Source organism: Diabrotica virgifera, chromosome 7 (genome assembly GCF_917563875.1).
Source record: "Diabrotica virgifera virgifera chromosome 7, PGI_DIABVI_V3a".
Taxonomy (NCBI): domain Eukaryota; kingdom Metazoa; phylum Arthropoda; class Insecta; order Coleoptera; family Chrysomelidae; genus Diabrotica; species Diabrotica virgifera.
Genome location: NC_065449.1, coordinates 211,806,576 through 211,824,988, shown reverse-complemented (window position 1 = coordinate 211,824,988; position 18,413 = coordinate 211,806,576). Strand labels below are relative to the sequence as shown.

Below are 18,413 nucleotides of genomic sequence, written 5' to 3'. Positions count from 1 at the left end.
TCGCCGTTACGAATTGTCCGTTACCATTTGTCGGGTTACGAACTGTTGCGTTACGAGATGTCATGGCATGGAACCATTATTTCTATAGGACTTAGGTAGTATATACAGTGTGTCAATTTGAAAAGGTGCCACCCTCTATGATTTGGTCCCTACAGAAAATCGCAAGATATGCAAAAGGGGGGGGGGACATTTTATAGATCAGTTTTCAACTAAATTATATCAATAGAAAAAGACTGTATGACTCGTACAAACTTCTATATAAGTCAAAACGAAAACAGGTGTATCTTTTCTAAAACTGATAGTGTGTAAAGTATTTATTAAAATCAGCTAAGAACTTTCGACATAACAAATGTCATCACCATAGCTTCCACTTGTAAGTGCTTTGAGGAAGATTGTAGTAATGCGTAGGAATTTTTTTTTTATTTTTTTTGTGGTATTTATGGCTTTTGTGAGAACCAATTAGCTTTAAAATTGTTAGAAATAGAGATTTTTAACATAAAACGTAAATAAAAATATTATAAAATAGAAATGTGTTTTAAATTCGTATTTAAATTCGTATTGTGAGATTTTTTCTCTACTGCTTACGTGACAGAAGTAAGCGCGACTGCTCCCGGGTTAAAAATATTAAATATCACATCGATGTGCTTATAGACAATATGGCTACCACATTGTACCTCATTGTACAATGTGGTACTTGTACATTGTACTTTACATACTATCAGTTTTTGAAAACATACACCTGTTGCCGTTTTGACTTAAATTATATCAACCAATCCTCTAGCGGGTGCGGACACAACCCCCAAAATCTTTAATGAAAAGGGGGTTGAGTGATACCTCATTTTAAAGGTCGTTCAACTACCTTTTCAAAAAACCACATACATTATATTTATTTTCAGTACTTTTGGAAAAATCTTGGACTCAATACGCCAAAATATTTTTGGAGTTCTAAACTCGATACCTACTTAATATAAACTGCTCGTCAAAAGTTAGGGATATAGAAAATTCTGCGGAATTTTTATAGTAGATTTTTTCGTGAACAGATTAACGGATTCCGCTAATTTTTTTTTATTATTTTAGACCTTTCTTTAGTATTTACACAGTTATGCAAAGGTTTACTCAAACTGTTTTGTGTACTTATACCGGGTGGAAGAAAAAATATGTTTTTCTTATGTTAAGTTTGAGACGCCCTGTAGGGAGGACGAGGTACAAATGGGAGTATATATCGAAATCGTATTATAGTCTTGTTTTGTGAACATTTTGTTTTTTGAATGTCCATGATATCTTTAGAAATAAAAAAATAGACGGTTTTGTAATTTAACATGTGTTTTAACCGAAACCAAAGTTTGAGACACCTTGTAGGGAGAAAAAGGCACAAAGGTGATTATACCTCGATATTTTGTTGTAGTCTCATATTTTGTGAATATTTAATTTTTTTAATTTCTCTGATGTCTTTAATAACAAAGAAACTAGACGATATTACTCTTTAATATGTGTTTTAACTGACGACATGCGTCACATCACACATGTGAAACACAGAAAAACATATTAAAGAGTAATACCGTCTAGTTTCTTTGTTATTAAAGATATCAGAGAAATTAAAAAAATAAAATATTCAAAAAATATGAGACTACAACATAATATCGGGGTAAACTCACCTTTGTGCCTTTTTCTCCCTACAAGGTGTCTCAAACTTTTGTTTCGGTTAAAAGACATGTTAAATTACAAAACCGTCTATTTTTTTTGTTTCTAAAGATATCAGTAACATTCAAACAAAAACATGTTCACAAAACATAAGACTACAATATTATTCTGATGTATACTCACATTTGTACTTCGTTCTCTCTACAGGGTGTCTCAAAGTTAACACAAGAAAAACATATTTTTTTCTTCCACCCGGTATAAGTACAAAAAATAAGTTTGAGTAAACCTTTGCACAACAACTGTGTAAATACTAAAGAAAAGGCTAAAATAAAAAAAAATAGCGGAATCCGTCTGTTTGCGAAAAAATCAACTATGAAAATCAGCAGAATTTTCTATATTCCTAACTTTTGACGAGCAGTTTATTTACGGTTTTACTTGATTTTTTCAAAAATACTCCAAAAAACTCTTCTTCAGTTTAGTTGAGCTGCATCCAAACCATTCTCTGAGATTTCTCAGCCAGGACATTTTTCTCCTAGTACCTATGCTGCGCCTTTCTTGAATTTTTCCCTGCATAATTAATTTTAGGAGTTCATATCTGTCACCACGTGTTATATGACCCAAGTATTGAAGTTTCCTTATTTTGATCGAAATACTCGAAATACTCCAATACTCCAAAAAATATTGGAGTTTAATACTCCAAAAACAATTTTGGAGTTCTGGAGTCGATACTTTTAATTCCGATTTTCTATAGGGACCAAATTATAGAGGGTGGGCACCTTTTCAACCAACTGTATGTTGGTTTTACGTATTCCGTTTTAAAACGATTGCTCGATTCATAATTGCAACCGAAAAACAATAGTTAATAATTCAAGAATAAACACTAAAACAAAAAGGTAAATGAAAACTGTTACATCGTGCAAAACACGAACATCTCTATTTTAACAATCGCCTACTCCGATTTTTCATTTCTGTAAGAACCACAGAATTATTTGAATATACTATGTATATTCCTATTACTTTTTAGCATTATTACTTACAAGTTTACAGCTTTCATTTTGCTCTAGGACATGTCGTCGCTTACCTGAAACAAAGAATGAACATAATTATTATTTCATTACTTTTTACACACATGTTCTGTTTGTTTACAAAATGTTTTAGGTTAAAACATAATTAACACTAGGAAGTATAAAACACAAAGGGGCAAAATAATAATAGTAATAAAGTCTTTTTAATGTTATTCTGAAGCTATTTCCTTATTGCATTTTTATAATCAACTATTTTCAATGGGAAATAAGCCACAATTTTACCAAAAAAATGATTTTATAAACGTTTGGACGCCTAATAAATAAATTATTAAATAATAATTAGATGCCTAATAAATAAATTATTAAATAAAAATTAATAAATAAATGATTTTATTTATTAATAATTATTTTATTAACGATTTTATTAATGACCCGACTTGGGCGTCGAAATGTTAATAAAATCATTTTTTTTGGTAAAATTTTTTACACAGACAACAGTAATAAATATTCATTAAGAAGATAAGTCTACATCATTATTTAAAAATATTGTTATTATAATATAGAGATATAAAAACGAAGAAATATATTCGCTCAATCTCAATTTCATTCAATTCTCGTGCTCAATCGATCTCGGGATGTTGTTAAATTTTATGAATCTTGGAAATACGCATCCCCGAAAAAACTGGATCTAAAACATCAACTATTTTAATTTTGGTGTCATACTGAATTTAATATAAAGCGCTTCAAAAATAAAAGAAAGGAAAAGCAGTCCGACCGTATGATATTCCTGGGGAAGTATGGAGAGCATTGGGAGAGACAGGAATAAGTTGGCTAGCAGGTCTATTTAATAGAATTATGGAAGTTGGACAAATGCCAGACGAATGGAGAAGCAGTATATTAGTACCCGTCTACAAAAACAAGGGAGACATACAACAATGTACAAACTACAGGGCTATAAAACTATTTAGTCACACGAAAATATGGACGAGAGAGAGAGAGTAATTGATAGACGGATAAGTGAAGAAACCGAAATATCCGATAATCAATTTGGCTTTATGCAGGGCAGATCAACAACAGATGCAATTTTCATTGTAAGACAACTGATGGAAAAATACAGGAATAAAGAGACCAACGCTCATAAGGTATTCATTGATCTTGAGAAAGCATACGATAGAGTTTGTTCCTCGAGAGAATCTGTGGTGGGCACTCAATAAGAAAGGAGTGCCTGGCGAGTATGTAAAGATTGTGAGAAATATGTATGAGGGAGTAACGATTAGTGTTAGGACAGGTGTGGGAGACACGGATAAATTTCAGGTGAAAGTAGGATTGCACCAAGGCTCGGTGCTTAGTCCTTATTTATTCTCATTAGTTTTGGACCAGATAACAGCGAAACTACAGGGTAGCATTCCATGGTGCCTAATATATGCTGATGATGTAGTGTTAATAGGAAATAGTGAAAGAGACTTGGAACAAAAACTGGAAGAGTGGAGACAAGCTCTGGAGGAAAAAGGTTTAAAACTTAGTAGGACAAAAACAGAGTATTTGGAATGTTCATTTAAAGATGGAGTTACTACAAATAAAATGGTATCTTTGGATGGTGAAATGATTGTGATAAGCAATAGTTTTAAGTACCTAGGATCGGTATTACAGAGTAACGAAGAAATAAATGGAGGTGCATGCAGTAAAATTAGGGCTGGATGGATGAAGTGGAAAGAAGCGAGTGGTGTGTTGTGTGACAGAAAAATTCCAATGAAGATGAAGGGAAAATTCTATAAAACAGCCATAAGACCGGCTATGATGTACGGAACTTAATGTTGGGCAGTGAAAAAGAAAGATGAACAACGAATGCATGTGGCGAAAATGAGAATGCTTAGATGGATGAGTGGAGGGACAAAGAAAGATAAAATTAGAAATGAGTATATTAGGGGAAGTCTAGGTGTGGCACCAATTGATGCCAAAATGAGAGAGCATAGGTTAGGATGGTTTGGTCATGTTCAACGTCGAGGAGACGTTAATCACCCAATATGAAGAATAGCTGAAATGCAGATTCCTGGAAGGAGTAGGAGACGAAGACCAAAAAAGACCTGGGGGAGACGATAAGGCAGTACATGTTGGTAAAGGGGATTAACATTGATATGACCCAAGATAGAAATGTGTGGAGAAATGCAATTAGGGACGCCGACTCCGCATAAAGATAAGGCAAAGAGAGAATGATGACTGAATTTAATATAAAGTCTCACTATTGAAGTAAACAACTTCCAATGTAAAATGGTATCATATTAAATTTTCGGTCATATCAGACCATTATCAATGAGAACGTTTAAGTATGTACCTCAGTAATTGGAACTAGCCACAAAAATGGATCAAGAGTCCGTTGAATTAAATAATTTAAGTATTTAAATTAATGAACATGGCGACATTGAGTCGATGTTAAAGGAATTAAAATTATTAAGGGGATATACACATCCTTGCTCGAATAGCAAGTGGTACCCCGATGAGAGTACCACCTCCAGTTGGTCTTTGAGTTGGGATGCAGATGTGTAAGCAATTGATTCATAATCAATTTTTTGTCTTATTAAATGTGTGTAAAAGAAAATTCAAAGATCAAAAATTCGGAAATACGATATTAATCAACTGAAAAATAAAACAGTAAAAGAAAAGGTACAAAAACGCCTAGGGGGAGAGACGTGGTTTCATACAGAAATAGATAGCACAGAGGTAGAACTAGATAAGATACACAAAGTAAGAAATATAAGAGAAATACTTAAGATTTGAAAGAACAAAGAAAAAGGAATGGATGACAGAAGAGATTCTATGTATGATGGAAGACAGAAGAAAGCCTAAAGATAATAAGAATAACTACAACAAAATAAATAACGAAATAAAAAGGGATATTAAAATAGCAAAAGAAAATTGGTTAAGCTCGAAATGTACAGAGATAGAGTCATTACAACACAAACATGATTCGTTTAACCTCCATAAAAAGATCACAGAAGCTTCAGGCTTATATAGACACAAGAACACTGGATTTCTGACAGATAATCAAGGAAACATAGTATTGGAGATAGAACAAAAAGGGATATTTGGATTAAATACGTGGAAAAAACTTTTCAAGATATACGAAGTAACACTGGCATTACAAAAAACACCAATTGCGAATCTAGACCTCCACTTACAGTCGAAGAAGTATAGTATGCCATCAAAAGTACCAAAGATGGTAAAGCAGTAGGCCCTGACAATTTTCATTCCGAATTCTTAAAACATATGGACTACGACGGCATAAAATGGTTGACAAATATATTTAACAATATATATGACACAGGCATAATTCCCCAAAAATGGCTAGAATCAATTTTTATAAATCTTCAAAAAAAAAAACCCAATGCGAGAAAGTGCGAAGACTATAGAATTATAAGCCTTATAAGCCACTTACTTAAAACATTTTTAAAGGTCATTTACAAAAGAATATATAAAAAGTGCGAGGAACAACTAACAAGAACACAATTCGGGTTTCGTGATGCTCTGGAACACGGTAGGCCCTTTTTGCTGTACAAGTGCTATTTTAGAGATGCAGGCATATAAATTGTGATATATACGTATGCTTTATAGATTACCAGAAAGCATTTGACAGAGAAAACATGACAAATAATTAACTCTACTGCAAGAAATTGGAATTGACAACAAAGATCTGAGAATTATCAGAAACATTTATTACAATCAAACGGCCAATATCAAAATAGAAGACCTGTTAACTGATAAAATTGCAATAGAACGAGGAGTACGACAGGTCTGTAGTTTATCTCCAATACTATTCAATATTTACTCTGAATGGGTATTTAGGAAGTGCAGGTGCATCAGCTCTTTCATTGTTGTTGTAGCAATATCGCTACGAAAGGCATCTCCTACAGCTGAAAAATTCAGCCTGAAAAATATCACTGTGATTCCTTCTTTGCAAATCTATAAATAAATTAGTTAGGACCCTATGAATCAAGATTGACACTGTAACAAAGAGAACATTATTTATTTATCGTGTTTGAATAAACTGTCTAAAGCCTGTAAAAAAGTGAGTACTCTACATTTTTAATGTAAAAAAATGAACATGATGCTAGAGCACTTTCGTATATTTGAGAATTTCCGTGTAAGAATCCATTTCAAATATTTCCTGAACCGTTTACATATAAAAGTTTAATAATCCCACTTCAAACCTTATTTCCCGTCTATATAGTTACATCAAATAAATCACTATAATAGCACTGATATCTGATCACCCGTATGTATAAAACGACTTGTACAACTTTCACACAGATCAGAAAATGTACATTTGTCTTATATTTATGCAGTTCTATGAAATTATTTAGAAAATGAACCAGTAAACTATAAGGTATTTTATTACTTTATCTAACCTGACGTCTCGTGTAATTGCCGTAAATTCTTGTCCGCGGCGAACCCAAGTCATTAAGAGAAAATTTTTTCCGAAGGAAGGTGAAACTGATAGTGTTTGCGAATAAGTACCTTAATAATGTGTTGTTTTACTACACGGTCGTTTTACTCTATCGAATAACGATAGGTTTTGCGACTACGATTATCAATAAAAGTGATATACAAACAATTTTTATGGTATGTAAAGTTGTAGAATAATGTTTTATAGTTTAATTTATCTGCACATCAAGGAATATTAATAGAAACCTACAAATTACAGTATAGTCTGTCTCACCTTGACTTTTCAATACACGGAACATAGAGCAATGTAATCCTTATGGGAGTTATTAGCGCAGTGATGTCAATTTTTTCCAAAGGAATTTGTAATTGAACATTAGACAGGTTAAATTAAATCCATTTTGAGAAAGGTAATCAACAAATAGAGGACCGACATGCAATATTATAATTTTTATTATAAATTTAAATTTATATTTAACTGAAATTTTGTTTAATTTAAATCGTTTTTATATACTTCACTTGCCCTTTGACACTTTGTTCGGGAAAAATCTTGTAGGTAATCGATTTTAAACATACCTGCAATACGAATTAAAGCAATATTAATATACCAATTAAACAATGCAATATTCAACAACTTTTACATGGATACATTGAGATTTATTTTGAATTTTAAGCCATTTTAAATTGCATTTATAATAACGAAATGAAATTTAGATTCCGTTGTAAAGTACTTTAGTCGACAGGGGATATAGCTCAGTGGTTTTTAGTTTACATACTTTAATTAGCATATTACGATTTCATATTTTTTTAATATATTTTCTTTGATTTAAATGAGTTTAAAATCGATTACAAAATTCTTTCATGCCATTAGAATCGAAACAACAACGAAGTTTATAATTTTATATTGTGTCCTATAAATAATAAAAACGTGGTATTACAAAAAGTTCTTTTTTATAAAAGTGTAATTATTAATACTCACATTTCCAACCCGAAATGTCAGTTTACTGTATTCGTTCACACAATAAACATTTAGTTTTAAGTCTCGAAGTTGAAATTAATTTTCGTTAGTTCATTCTTCTTCTACAGGTGCCATCTCCGCCACGGAGGTTGGCAATCATCATAGCTATTTTAATTTTTGAGGCAGTAGCTCTAAATAGTTGTTTTGAGCTGCATCCAAACCATTCTCTCAGGTTCTTCAGCCATGAAATTTTTCCTTGCATTATCAGTCGTAGGATGTCATACTTCTCGCCCCGCATCACATGTCCGAGATACTGTAGCTTTTTTTCTTTAATTGTAAGTTCAACTTCCTTCTCTTTACCTATTCTTCTCAGTACTTCATTGTTCGTAACTCTATCTGTCCAGGAAACCCTCATAATTCTTCTATAGGTCCACGTTTCAAAGGCGTCAAGTCGTCTCATTGTCTCTACATTTAACGTCCATGATTCCACTCCATAGTATAGTACACTGTATACTATACGTAACATTTCGTTAGGCGTACTTTAAGAGCTAATGTTAAATCTTTGCTACACAGGACCTTTTTCATTTTTACAAAATTAGAACGTGCTTTTTCGATTCTGACTTTGATTTCTGCGGTGTAGTCATTATTTCCTGTTATAAGTGTTCCTTCCTAGGTAAGTGTACTTTTTTACTTTTTCGATCTACTGGCCCTCTACTATCAGGACCTCGTTAGTATTATGGGTGTCTTTACTAATTTTCATAAACTTCGTCTTTTTGATATTGAGAGAGAGTCCGTACTCCCTACTGCACCTTACTATTTTACTCATGAGTCTTTGCAGGTCTTGTAAACTATCGGAAATTATTACTGTATCATCTACATATCTGATGTTGTTAACTAAGACTCCATTTACTCTTATGCCGACTGTTTCATCTTCCAGAGTTTCTCGCATTACCTCTTCAGAATAAGCGTTAAATAATAGAGGTGATAGTATGCAGCCTTGCCTGCCTTCTCTTTATTTCCATCTCTTCAGATGTTTCTTTTTTAATTCTTACTATTGCTCGCTGATTGTACTAGAGGTGTGTTATTAGTCTAAAATCTCTTTCATCTAGGTTTTTATTTTTTAGAATTTCCATGAGTCGATCATGTTTTACTTTATCAAACGCTTTATTGTAGTCTATAAAACAGACGTAAAGAGGTCGGTTAACATCCAAACATCTCTGTGTCAGCACGTTGAAGGAGAATAATGCCTCTCTGGACCCATACCATTAGTTCATTGAGCCACCTGAATTGTTGAAATTTATATCGAATATTTCGATACAATGCCCAAACCATTTTGATTTTGATAGATTTTTGAAAACCGAGGAGGAGGTTATCTGTTACTGATCCTTGGAACAACGTAACTCAACTCTTACAGGAAATTGAAAGTTTATCGCAAACAAACTTTGTCTGGTTGTCCTAGCTAGACGACATCAATGCTATGAACATCAATATGTATTTCGAAAGATATCCAAGGATAATACTACCTGTACTTCGAAGTCATTTTTTGGGAGATAAGATTATAGTCATCAAATCAAAGGACAAGAAAATCTTCAACTGTCGTGACTTAACCGTAACTTCAAGTGAACCCCTGAACAACCACGCAAATTCTATCGAAAAACTCTTTTATCTATTACCTAACGAAACTTTTATTTTTCAAACTATAAAAATGCGCCCAAACAGCAAAAAATATGCTACTGCTAGTAAATATCTAAAGAAACTGACCACCAAAGTCACCAAACATAAGTCCCTTTGAAAATGCATCAGCTCAGCACATTTTTTAGAATAATATTACATCGAAAAAAGTTTCCTATAATGTCCGAAAACTCATGTCTTTAGTGACAATCTTGCTTAAATAATTCTTCATACTTTTTAACATATTCCAATATGTCTTATTCTTAAACCAAATTAAAATGCTTATATTTTATACATTTAAAAATAATAGTTCAGGGTAATAAGGTTTTTTCCATGACACTTGAACAGCCAGGGTAATGAAGCGTTTTTTAGACAGGTAATACCTATAAGAGCAAATTGTAACTATTTCCTGCGTAGGTAGGCCAGGAACCGAAGCTTTTCACCTCGCAATTTTTACAGAATGGATCGATTTGCTTGAAAATTTGAGAATAAGTAGTGGATAGTCCAAGGGTCAAAATCTATATGATTCCGAAAGGCGCTTTTACCATGGGGGTGGTTGCCACCCCATCTTAGGGGTGAAAATTTTTTATTATATTTTGACCACAAAAGTTGATAAAAACGTTCATTCTAAGCAAAAAATGTTCTATACATTTTTTTTATAAAATTAATAGTTTTCGATTTATTCACTATCGAAGGTGTTAAGTTTTCTTGTATAGAAAAAATCAATGTTTTTCGATATACTCTTTTACGATTCACTCAATTTTTGCCGTAGAAAATTTTTTTTCAAACCAAGTTCTTGGGAATTAAATAACCTATAATTTTATATTGAAACATTTTTTCGTATCTCTGATGGTAACCTTTCTATTCTGAAGAAAATGACATTTTTTACCAAACTACAAAAATTCCTTATTCGCTTTTAACTCCAGTTTTTTTTTAAAGTGATCATTCTAAGCCAGTCAAACTTCTAGAATCTATCACTAATACATAAATAAATAAGAATGAATAAGCTCAATGACTAAAAATACCGCTAAATTACATTATTATGCTTCCAATTGCATTTCTTCTTTTTTTTTTCAATAAGATATATTGATTTTTTAACTGTAACTTCTTTATTTTTTATCTAAGAAAGATTTGTAAAAAATAATTTTGTAGGCTTTTACAAGATCTATAAGCCTATTAATATTAAATCTTTTTAAAATTCTCAGTCGCAAAAAGAGGTCACTTTGAAAGGGATGGTAAGGTGGTTTTTGCATGTTATTACAAGTTTTAATTATCAATAGCTCACTAAATTTTTATCATAGAAAAATTTTTTGTAAACTGTGTTCTTGGGAATTAAATAAACTACAATTTCTTATTTAAACATTTTTTCGTATCTCTGATGCTAATCTTGCTATTCTGAAGACAAGGCCATTTTTTCCAAACTTCAAAAATTCGTTATTTATTTTTAACTCCATTTTCTTAAAAACTAATCATTCTAAGCTGGTCAAACTTCTCAAACCTATTAATAATAAAATATAACCTCATAAATAAAAAAGACCAAATAAGGTTAATGACTAATTTTAATTCGGCTGGTGATTAGGGGGTTGCTTGTGATCACTTTTTCGTTTAAAAAAATGGGGACTGACATTCTTTTCATTATAAGTCACTTAATTTTTGACCTAGAGATTTCTTTTTAATTTCTGGAGATAGATATTTTTAAGTACTTGAAATTAGTTTAAACCAGTTGTCCTCGAAAAATGCATAGTTTTCCCGTCTTTTGACTTTGAAACTACAATTATTAGCATTTTACGAAGAAGAGCCAACATATAATAAAGTATAGCTCGATTACTATATTGGTCTTAAATAAAATTTAAAAGAACGGTTTTGTTTATTTTTTCAAAAGGTACATTTTTGTTAGGTGGAGTTGTTTTGATAAAACAAAACCTGGAGTTATTAGCAGAAAACTTAAATTTTATTACTATTAAAAACATTGATTTTTTCGATATAAAACTAACACTTTCGATAGCGAATAAATCGAAAACTATCAATGTTAGCAAAAAAGTGTATAGAGCGTTTTTTGCTTAGAATGAACGTTTTTACCAACTTTTGCGATTAAAATATAATAAAAAATTTCCACCCCCGAGATGGGGTGGCGACCACCCCCATGGTAAAAGCGCCTTTCGGCATGATATAGATTTTGATCCTTGGACTATCCACTACCTATCCTCAAATTTTCAAGCAAATCGATCCATTCTGTAAAAATTGCGAGGTTTTGTCCTATTTTAAGCTTCATTACTTGGACTAAGGATCTGGCGGCCATTTATATTTATAAACAATTTAGTGTCAAAAAATGGCATTTTTCCCTTTTTTCAAATCAATGGGAAACAGGGAAACTTATGGTTTTTTTAGTAAAAATATCTTCGAGATTATGGAAAAAGCTTTAAAATGACGTATCACAAAGTTTGATATACTCATTTATTGTTACATAATATAATTGCGAAAAAAGGTCAAAATTGCAAAAAAAAATATTTTCGCAATAACTGTTGTAAAAATTAGTGTATAGCTTGGAAATTCTTGTCAAACAAGGGTTCTTTGGTGCTTAATATGTGATAAAAATTTCAAAGCGATTAGAACCATTCCACAGGTGTCAAATGAAAGAGCATGAGCTATATTTTCAACTTGGTTTGAAAAAGTGAATAAAAAATGCATTTATTAGTAATAAATAATTATGCAAAAGTATCGTAAATCTTTCCTTATAAACTCTTTATTTTGTTATATAAGAAATTATACATATTTATTACAATTTTTTATCAATTATGATATAGATAATATTACTTGGTAGTTGTACACTTAAAACAGGGTAAAAAAGTTAATTTTTTTGAAAAAAGTTATTCAAAAAGTTTATAAAGAAAAATTGACGATACTTTGCATAATTATTTACTACTAATAAATGCATTTTTTATTCACTTTTTTAAACCATGTTGAAAATGTAGCTCATGCTCTTTCATTTGACACCTGTGGAATGGTTCTAAAATCATTTTTTTCTGACTTATGTTATTGCAAAAAAATGCTCTCTGGGATAAACAATTTGAATAAAATTTAAACAATTGAATGAATCGCTTTGAAATTTTTATCACATATTAAGCACCAAAGAACCCTCATTTGACAAAAATTTCAAAGCTGTACACTAATTTTTACAACAGTTATTGAGAAAATATATTTTTTTGCAATTCCGACCTTTTTTCGCAATTCCGACCTTTTTTCGCAATTATATTAACAATAAATGAGTATATCAAACTTTGTAATACGTCGTATTAAAGCTTTTTCCATAATCTCGAAGATATTTGTACTAAAAAAATCATAAGTTTTACTGCTTTCCGTTGATTTGAAAAAAAAGGGGAAAATGCCATTTTTTGTCAGTTAATTGCTTATAAATAAAAATGGCCGTTAGATCCTACGCAGGAAATAGTTAAAATGTGTTCCTATAGGTATTACCTGTCGAAAAACGCTTCAGTACCCTGGCTGCTGAAGTGTCACGAACAGGGTATATTTTTGTCTTATTTCCCTGGCCTATAAAGAGATAATTTCCACCACAGATCGAAAAGTAATTTAATTGTTTCTGTAAATAGCTAGGTGGTCCAAGGATTTTGGAGGTGTTTATGTATATGACAACGATGTTGGTAATATGTCTCTAGAATGTGGTCGTAAAAATATCGACTGATTTTCATGTATAACAGACAACAACTTAACTTTCTCAGCCATAAAAATAGAGAATATACGTAGACAACTGAAGATCAATATCTGAGGTATCCAATCAGAAGCTGAAATATAGTAGGAAATCAAAAGAGTTTGTACGTGCATGAGCATTGGGTTGAAGATTTTGATATTACAGGTGATTGCTTATAAAAAAATTGATATTATGATTCTTGAACTATTCTTCTTCTTATCAAATATTACATGCATAGTAAATTACGAGGAAAAAACCACGAAAAAAACCTCATCATACTATCCTGGCATGGTAAGTACATTAAGCATCAAAATTAACGCACCACCTTAAAAATGGCACATTTTTGATGTCTCGTATCTCCTAAACCTGTTGTCCGATTTGGGTGATTTTTTTAGTATATTATAACTTTATTCTTCAAGAATATCGATGTAATATTATTATTGCTAAAGAGGTAAGTGTAATTGTATACCGGGTGTAACAATGATAGTGTGTTTTTTCCTCAAGTTTGGAACACCCTGTGGATATATTCTAGCGTATATTAAAACTCAACTGTAGTCTTACGCTTTCTTAACATTTTGATTTTTGATTCATTCACTTATGTTGGATAATAAAAAAGTTAGGTACTTTAACAACTAGCAATCTTATTCATCAATCCAGGGTGTTTCTAAATAAGTGCAACAAACTTTAAGGGGTAATTCTGCATGAAAAAGTAATGACCGTTTGCTTTATAAACATATGTCCGCAAATGCTTCGTTTCCAAGATACCGGATGTTGAATTTTTTCTTACAAACTGACAATTTATTTATTGCTCTAAAACTGGTTGAGATATGCAAATGAAATTTGGTAGGCTTTAAGAGTAAGTTATTGCGCATTTTGTTACATACAATTAAGAATTTTATATTCACCATTGGCGTGCATACGGGTATAAACATTTTAGATACATCCCGTATGCACGTCCATGGTGAATATAAAATTCTTAATTGTATGTCAAAAAATGCACAATAACTACCTCCTAAAACCTGCCAAATTTCATTTGCATATCTCAACCGGTTTTAGAGCAATAAATAAATCGTCAGTTTGTAAGAAAAAATTCAACATCCCGTATTTCGGAAACGAAGCATTTGTGGAGATATGTTTATAAAGCAAACGGTCATTATCTTTTCATGCAGAATTACCCCTTAAAGTTTGTCGCACTTATTTAGAAACACCCTGTATTGATGAATAACATGGCTAGTTGTTAAAGTACCTAACTTTTTTTATTATCCTACATAAGCGAATGAATCAAAAAACAAAATTGTTAAAAAAGCTAAGGCTACAGTTCAGTTTTAATTTTAATATTTTATATGCGCTTAAATATTCCACAGGGTGTTCCAAACTTTGAGGAAAAAACATACTATCATTGTTACACCCGGTATACGACACTTACCTGTTTAGCAATAATATTATTATATCGATATTATTGAAGAATAAAGCTATATTATCTTAAAAAAATAACTAAAATCGAACAGGTTTAGGAAATACGAGACATCAAAAATATCTCTTACACCCGGTATAAAATGACAGTTTACCTGTCTAGCAAAAAAGTTATTACAACAATATTGTCAAGAAATAAGGCTATACCATATTAAAAAAATCACTTAAATCGGACAACAGGTTTAGGAAATTAGAGACATCAAAAATGACCCGTTTTTGAGGTGGTGGTGCGATTTCTTGGTGAAGTGTATATAGTGTCAATAATCAAGTCTTGAAAAGCAATAAAATTTATTCACAAAAAATGTTAGTTTTTTTTTAATAAGCAATTTATACATTAATCAAAGCTTATTAGAAACTCCACAAAAGGCGACGGAAAAGTAGAAGACATATGCACGATGTAATTACATTAATTTAAAGTAATAATTCACGTTTTAGATGGCGCCTGATAGTTTATCATTCACCATTTGTCAACAATCAAATAATTATTCAAATAAACTTCGGTAGTAACAGAAAATGCATGCCTTGGAGAACTAACGAGATTTATTACTTAACATTTAAAATTTATTAAAACAATTTTATGCTACAGTTGAAATATTGCCGACTCTATGGTTGGATAACCGTAAATGCGGCTCTAAGAGGAAAATATGTTTGTTATTTTATGGCCGTTCAATAAAATTCCTTTAGCTATAAAATGTTTAAATAATTTTATTAGGGATGACGGAACCATTCGGTCGCGTAAGTGCTCACTAAACATTGATTTTTGTGGGATATTAAATAGTTTACAACTAACTTTTTTCCTTTTTCAATGCCATGAAAATTCTCTATAATTTACTTTACGTCACAACTTACGTACATAAACAAATTAACGGTGGTTTGCAAACATTATGAGAAATATCTTTACATATTCGTTCAATAGTAACAAACAATATTATTAAATATTAGTAATTATACTAGTAATTAAATCTATTGCCATCAAATTTTTCAAAATTTTAGTATCAACAAATTTTCAAAAGAATTAAAAATTAAATTTTTAAAATAATAAAGGCCTTGCATGTAAACCAAGTAAATATAAAGTAACATAATCCTTTAAATTATTTTTTTCTTAATAAACTAATCAATATTTTTGTAAATTTTGCGAACAATTTACTATTATTCGTGAAGTAGTAAATATAAAATGAAGTAGAAAATATATATTTTTACCAACCTTTTTTACGTTAGTTGTTATCTAATATATTCCTTTCAAACTACATATAGGTACTCAAATTTTATTTTTAAACATCTTATTTATTTTATAGAAGGATTAAACTAAATATTTACTATAAAATTATATTTATATTTTATAATGATTTAAAATAATTCAATAAACTCCTAACGCCATCTGCTAAGGTATGCATAAAGCTTAGCTAGTTTATTTTGACAGAACCGTAAAAGTCAAACTAAATATAAATCTATATAATACATAAATAATAAAATTCCTCTATTCAATTTTAAAAATAATATTTTAATATATAGTGTAGGAAAAAAAGGTTGAACCTTGCAAAATGGACACAAGTCCGGTTTTATTTTTTTTTCCGGTATATCAAGGGGTGTTTATTATAACACTAACTTTTTCTGAAAAAATTTCGCCCCGGAACCCCCATTTTCACCCCTTTAAAGGGGGTAATTTGTGGTTTTTGCGGAACGTAGCCCTTCCTGTACCTTTTACAAAAAATTTCTTTTATAGAAATATGAAGAGGACTATATTTTCTACGATTTATTTTGCGACAGCATCTGTCTATCATCCACCGTTTAGCGGGGGTGGCGCCCCAAAGTTGACAAGTTTTTAAAAAAGATGTTTTAAAAAAATATATATTTTTCCCTAACTGTAACGGAAATTAAGAAGAAATCCTGCGGCAATTATTCACAAATAATTGATTGATTTTTTGGTATAGGTTTAACTTAAGGGTAATAGCCCTTTTTTTAATTACAGGGTGTTACATTTTAAAAAACCCCTTTTTATACCATCTGAACCGTTTATGCTAGAGTAAAAAAACTTTCAGCGATTACCCATGTACTGGTACTATTTACAAATTTGTATAATGCACCCCAATTTTTCCCCGGAACCACCCAAAAAAAAGAAGAATTAATAAATAAAGTGATTTTCTTGGAATCCTTCACATACAATGCCCTTTATTAATATGCTTCATATTTAATTTTGTGCTCGTTATTATTACCCATGCATGGACACCAAAAGCGATTTCCTAGTGCAACCCCTGTAGCCAAAATAAAATGGGGGTTGAACATTTTTTTCTTGTTTTTTGCTTTTTGATCCATATGGGCATATGCTTCATCAATAGTGCTTTTCAAAAATATATATGGTTATTGCAACATCTCTGCGGAAACCACCCCTATCCTTGAAAATATACTGCAGAGACCACCCCTAGCCCTTGGCGAGCATGTTTTTACGATTTTCTCATTACCTATGCATTCTTTTTAAACAAAACTTATACAAGGTTAAAGACCACTATTTACTCTAAAAATTAGGTCCTATTAATTTTTTTCGTACAAGCAACCGTTACGGCACCGTGGCGCCGTAAACCTCAATATGCTTTGGCGGGCTCCAGTTTTTGTTTTTTATTTCATCATCTGTTCGTTTTATTGATAAAGTACTTATGTAAAATAAAACAACACAGTGTAACCTACAAATTATGACCTATGCACATTTTACATTCTTTCCGCCCCAAAGCCAAAATCAATTTTTGCATATTTTCGCCACCTACACGCATTTTATTGCATTAATGCTACTTTAATAGCACAATATTCACCCTTAAGTGGTCACTAAGCAGTGGCGGATCAGTGATCGGGGCGATCACCCCCCCCCTCACAAACCAAGTGATATTCTATTTAAAGATTATAAAAATATTCATTTATTGTTATAGAAATACTTATATTATATTATTATTTTTATAAGAATGGCGTACGTTCTATGCTTTAGCGACAGTGGCGGATCCAGCATCGTTAAGAGGGGGGTGCCAATTGGCTAAATTTTTATAAAAATAAATGAATATTTTTATAATCTTTAAATATAATATCACTTGGTTTAAGAGGGGGGTGATCGCCCCCATCACCCCTCCCTGGATTCGCCACTGCTTAGTGACCACTTAAGGGTGAATATTGCGCTATTAAAGTAGCATTAATGCAATAAAATACGTGTAGGTGGCGAAAATATGCAAAAATTGATTTTGGGCCACCACTGTGGCTTTGGGGCGCAAAGAATGTAAAATGTGCATAGAAGATGGAGAAGAAAATGAATTAACTAGACCTCCAACGCTAGAGGAGGTCCAAACGGCAATCCACATACAAAAAAGCCATAAAGCACCGGGACTAGATAAAATACCGGCAGAACTACTCAAGCAAGGAGGAAGGAATTTGACACAACAGATGTATCAGCTAATACGAGAGATATGGATAGAAGAAAAAATCCCCCAACAATGGAAGAAAAGTATAATCTGCCCTATTCATA

The 18,413-nt window shown here is 31.5% G+C and overlaps 1 protein-coding gene across 1 annotated transcript in view; it reads right to left on the bottom strand.

The window, feature by feature from the left end:
- LOC114340589 (division abnormally delayed protein) overlaps positions 1 to 18,413 on the bottom strand; it is a 1,420,234-nt gene that overhangs the window by 145,367 nt on the left and 1,256,454 nt on the right. The window lies entirely within an intron of this gene.